Raw genomic sequence first — 6,363 nt, 5'->3', positions numbered from 1 at the left:
AAAAGCACAGAGCATTAGAAGGCACTTGAGATGAGACATGCCCACTTGCTCAAATACTGCCCACCAGAACTTTGACTCAAATCAGAACAGCTCTGCGGGAATATCACATGTGGCACCAAAAGAACTTTCTATAATGTACCCTTTGCACCAACAAAATCTGTCCACTGTTTCTTCAAGTTTACTCTGGCTCTCACTCTCCAAAGTGGTGTTCACCTGTTGTCTTTAAAAATGAATAATAAGGAGGCTAGTGAAACAAACTACAGTGTTCACTGATTTAGTTTGTCTCAAGGTGATAATTCATTATCTCTCCCATTTTAGAAAGAGAAATAACCTCTTTCTAAAATGTTATCACTCCTTGTAAACATGTCACCTGGGCCAGGTGATTTGCTTAGTGGTATGGCACAGATTTTTATTACAGAGTATCCCAAGTCCTTGCCCTTTGCTCTTTGCTCTTTTTATTCCTTGTCAGGTTGCGGCTTCTGCAGTTTTCTGTTCATTGTTATCATCAGGTATGGTAACATCAAAAGACATTTATGTGGATTTTAGGCCTATTATACCTTGACCACATTAGGTAGCAACACCCCTAACTCCTCAACATGATCAGAGTCAATTACACCTGCCAGCATAATGACTCATTTCTGTGTCTATAGTCTACTGTCATAAAGACCCCAAAATGGCCTCACCAGAGTAGTATTATCAGATTTAATGCAATCTTTACCCTACCCACTGGTGGAAGTGCTCATCTGCTGGGATCTAACACCAATAATCCAGTATTTCTATAGTAATAAATACAGATAGGACACATTCCATAGGAGAGTCACTGGGAGTGATGGTGGAATAGTTTGTCTCTAACTGGAATAGCTTATCTCTAAAGGGCACAGCAACATATGTGGCCCTTTGGCTCAATAAATATATAACAACACCCTAAAGGACAGCATTTTTAATTAAGATTTGTACATTGTTATTTTAGACATAGTGCTATTGCACACTTAATCAATTATATCATAGTGTAAACATCATTTTTATATGCACTGGAAAACCAAAAAATGTGTGTGACTCACTTTGTTGTACTATTCTCTTTAATGTGGTACTTTGTAACTGAACCCATAATATCTCAGAGGTATGCCTGCATTACATTTTTCGTATGGTTCTATATATGAGCTCTAAATACCCTCTAAAATTAGTATTAATGTCACAATTTTAGAGAAAGCATAATTTAGGTCCATAAATATTTACCAACAAACGCATTAATAAGAGGTTTGTATAGGGAAGAAGGAGAAATATATTTCCCTCCTGTTGCAAAGTTCATAGCTAATGTTCCTATGACATAGACAGACTAACAAGATAATATTACACTAATTTATTTAATAATACATGTGACATGGGAGCCTTAAGAAATGAAGAATCAAATACAGGGAAAACTGTATTTTTATGGACCATCATTGAGAAATGTAATAAAAGTAAAACATTATGCTGTGATGGTAATAAACCAAGGGAAACTTAGCAACACTTGTTTGTTCAGATTCTGCTTGGTCTCAGGGTATAAGAGTATAAGGTAGGAACTCTCTGAAATGATCTACTTTCTCAGGAGGAAAGATAGAGAAGGTCAGAGTTCACTTCCTGCTTTGTGTTTTTCTCAATTCCTTCAGTTTAAAATACTCAGTATGGCAAGTTGTCACATGTTGGGGTATTGTGTTCTGAACTCTGAAACTTGGCAGTTGTTCAAACTTATGAGCATTTTACTCCAGTGCACATGTTCTTGCTGAGTGTAAGACACCATATACAAAGGACTTAAAACTTCATAATTCTCTTTATATATAGATACATAGATATTTTAATAAAATGTAATCATATATATATATATATGAGAAAGCAGACAGGGAGGCAGGGATAGAAAGAGTAATGGACTATAAGGGGGACCAAAAGACTTCTGAGGGTGTTGAAAACATTTTATACTGATTATGTTGATGGCTTCAAGGGCGTTTATATCTGATAATACTCAAGAAGCTATACACTTTAGACATAATTATTTACAGAGTGGTATATAAATTATCCCTCACCAAAAGAAATGCATTTCACTAGTTATAAAAATAAGGCACTCCTTGCATATATATTGAAAATACAAAATAGTATAAATATAACAATAAAAACTTTCCATCAATAGTTTTTATTTAATGCTGGTTTTCTTTTATAATTTTCTGCTACACACAGATATGGGTGTATGTTTGTATAAACAGAAATTTATGCTACATATATACTCAATATAATAACAGTTTTATGTTCCATTAAATTTTGCTTATGTATATACCCTTCTTTGTTAAGTTTCAACTATTGTAAAATTATTGGAAATAAAAATACATGAAGAAAAACAAATCCACAAACATATATTGCAAACACAAAGATATTCTTTTAACAGAAATTGATATTTTAAGGAATAGGGCAATATTGTCCTATCCAAATTTAAAATGGTTTTATTGATGAAGTTATACTAAGATAGACCATGCATATGCATATAGCATAAACTATTTAAAAACAAGAAAATACATGTAGAAGGTGCTTTTTAACAGCAATTTGTCTATACTTACAAAAAGCCATAAAAAATTCATACTTTACGTAGTTGTTTGAATAGGAATTATTCATGAGGAAAGTAATCAGTAATTCAGTCAAAATCTAGGTACAATGCTGTTGAAGTAATACTTTCAAAAATGGCAAAAGTTTTACATAACTTAATTGTCCAACAATAGAAGAATAATGATAATGAAGAAAACAGCTTCAATTATAAACAGGACTTCATGTCATGTTAAAATCTCAACTAATAAAAAAAATTCTTGATGTTTGCCTCCCTATGTTAACATCAGTTATAGATCTGAAATATATACTGGACAAGTCATGTGCCATTTTATGTGTACTACATTTATGTAGCTTTTAAAAAGATTGATTAATGAAGATAAATTTGTCTCTCCCTTTTCTAGTTAGGGATACTATCTCACTTCTCTAACCTGTGGTCACAAGGATCTTTCTCACCTCTTAACTCAAAGTATTCTAAGGGGAAGTAATTTACTATATTTGTTTATGAAGAAACCCAATATATTTAGTGTGGAATGATAGTAATGTATGGCTCACTTATTACCTTCTCATAAATAATTTTTTATAAAAGGTAAGGATCTATTTTTATTTCTTAATTGGTGGTTTTTTTACAACTTTTATGTAAATTACTTACAAAAACATAATATGATATGAAGTTATTTTAATCATAATTTCAAATAACAAAATAATTACAAATATTTTTATATATAATATATATTGTAGATCACAAAACATTATTATAATATATAATTCTGAGTCTAAAAGACAGCATACAATTCTGGATCCAACCTAAAAGGGGAAAATAAAGAATATCTCATATTGAATAAAGAAGAATATGCAATGTAAAAAATCTAATTGTCAAATATAAACACAAGTGACAAAAGCAAAAATAGACAAATGAGATTACATAAAAAAATTTTTAAAAAACTATGCACAACAATAAAAAATAATTAACAGAGTTTAAAGGTGACTTATGGATTATGAGAAAATATTTGCAAGACATACAGACAATGCGTTAATCTCCAGAATACATAAGGAACTCAAAAAGCTCTATAGATAAAAAAGAGGATGGGAGAAAATATTTGCAAACTATGCATCTAAGGGTTAATATCCCGAATCTACAAGAAACTCAATCAACACAACAAAAAATCAAATACCATTAAAAAGTGGTGAAAGTGCATGAACATTTTTCAAGAGGATATACAAGAGGCAACAAACATATGAAAAATTGCTCAACATCACTAATCATCCTAGAAATGCAAGTTAAAACCACAATGAGATACCATCATAATGGCTATCACAAAAAAGTGAGAAAAACAACATAAGTTGGTGAGAATGTGGAGAAAAGAGAACACTTATACTCTGTGGTAATGCAAATTAGTACAACTTTTATGCCAAACAGTATAAAAAATTCTGAAAGAACTAAAAATACAGTTATCGTTGATTCAGCAGTCCCACTGCTGGGCATCTACCCAAAGGAAAATAAATCATATCAAAAAGTTACCTAACACTCGTATGTTTATAGCAGCTCTATTCACAATAGAAAACTACAGAATCAACCAAAGCATTAATGAATGATCAAATAAAAAAATGTGGAATATATGCACCATGGAATACTAACTAGCCACAAAAAAAATAAAAAAAAAATCATATCTTATTGCAGCATCATGGACAGAGCTGGGGGGTCACTGTTCTAAGTGAAATAACTCAGAACCAGAAAGTTAAAACATGTTCTCACTTATAAGTGGCAAGTAAACAATAAGTACATATTATGGACATTCGGAGTAGAAAAATAGATATTAGAGACTCCAAAGGTAGGAGGGTGGGAGGGGGGTGAGAGATGTAAAACTACCTATTGGAAACAATGTACAATATTTGGGTGATAGGTACAATAAAGGCTTCTACTCCACCACTATGCCATAAACTTATGTAACACAATCTGCACTTGTATCCCATAAATCTATAAAAAATAAACATTTTAAAAATCAATTAAAATGAAACAATGTAATTTAAAACATGGGCAAATCACCTGAACAGGCACACTTCTCAAAAGAAAACAGGCAAATGGCCAACAGATATACTAAATGATGTTCAACTTCACCAAATGTTAGGAAAATGCAAATTAAAACCATACTCTTTTCAAAATGGCTATCATGAAACAGATGAAAGATAACAAGAGTGACAAAAATGTGGAAAAAATGAAACACTTACATGCTATTGGTGAGAATGTAAATTCATACAGACATTATGGAAAACAGTATGGAGGTCCCTGAAAAGAACTAAAAACAAAACTATCTTATTATCCACCAATTCCACTTCCACATATTTACCCAAAAGATTTGAAAGCAATATGTCAAGAGATATCTATACTCCCATTTTCATTGTCATACTATTCACAATAGTGAAGTTATGAAATCAACCTAAAAGTGTGCATCAAAAGATGAATGTCAAGATATTGTGGTATGCACAGTTGTCCCTTGGTATCTTTAGGAGACTGATTCCAGGAGCACTACCCCACATCCGTAGATACCAAAATCCACACATGCTTAAATCCTTTAGGAAAAATGGTGTTGTATTTGAATATAACCTAAGTGCATTCTTCAGTATACATTAAATAATCTCTAGATTACTTATAACTAATGCCACACAAATTCTTTTAAAATAGTTGCTATACTACATTGTTTAGAAAAAAGTCTACACATGTACATGTATATACATGTACAGGTATAACCATCCGTTTAAAAATTAATTCCAAATATATTAAATTCACATTTTCTTGAATCCAAGGAAGCAGAACCTATGGATATGGAACGCCTGCTTATACACAATGGAATACTATTCAGCCTTTATAAAGAAATAAATGGATGGAATTGGAGAACAATACGCCAAGTGAAATAAGTAAGGCATGCACAGAAAGACAGTAACATGTTCTCAGTTGTGTGTGGAATCTAAAATAATCAAACCCCAGAAGCAGAGAGCAGAATGGTGGTTTACCAGAGACTAATGGGAATTAGGGGGTTGGGAGTGGGTGATGGAAGAAATAGGGACATTATGGTTGAAGGGTAGAAAGCTTTAATTAGATGGGAGCAATCAGTTTATTTATTTTTTTTCTTGGAGCTATATTGCACAGCATGGTGAATGTAGTAAATAACAATGTACTGTATATTTCAAAATCACTAGGCAAATTTCAAATGCTGTCACCACAAAAAATGATAGGTATTTGAAGTGACAAATGTGTTAATTAAATTAAGTTTTTCAGATTGTATTCATATCACTTTGTACTCCAAAAATACATACAACCAACTTTTTCAATTAACAATTTAAAAATAATTTAAAAAGCAAATGTAATAATAAGCAGGCAAGTAGCATATGGTTGTAATTGTACTTTTGAATTTTTGTTGTTTTTCTTTCTTTTCTATTTTTTAATATTTTTAAGCACACAGAGAGAGTTGGGTAGTGTATAATACCTTCGTGTCTTCTTCAAGTACTCTTCTTAAACCCCTACCCCAGAGTCTAAATTCTGTTCTTCCTTAAGGTTAAAGAGTACCTTCTAATTTAAAAAGTAAAAAACCTTTACCAATGGCTTTGGCTCATACTCTACATATATAAAGTTCTAAGAGAGTACATATTTAAAGTAATTGCATTATTTGTTATTACAACAAAAATTTGTCAATGACTTTTTATCTGGTAAATTCTGAAAATTTAAGATAAAATACAGAATAATTGTGAGATAGCTCATAAATTAGTTGAGAAACAAGGACACCACTTCAACCAAAT

The sequence above is a fragment of the Macaca nemestrina genome, chromosome 1 (assembly GCF_043159975.1).
Source record: "Macaca nemestrina isolate mMacNem1 chromosome 1, mMacNem.hap1, whole genome shotgun sequence".
Classification (NCBI taxonomy): domain Eukaryota; kingdom Metazoa; phylum Chordata; class Mammalia; order Primates; family Cercopithecidae; genus Macaca; species Macaca nemestrina.
The sequence above is the reverse complement of the archived record's forward strand: the minus strand, read 5'-3'. Positions refer to the sequence as shown.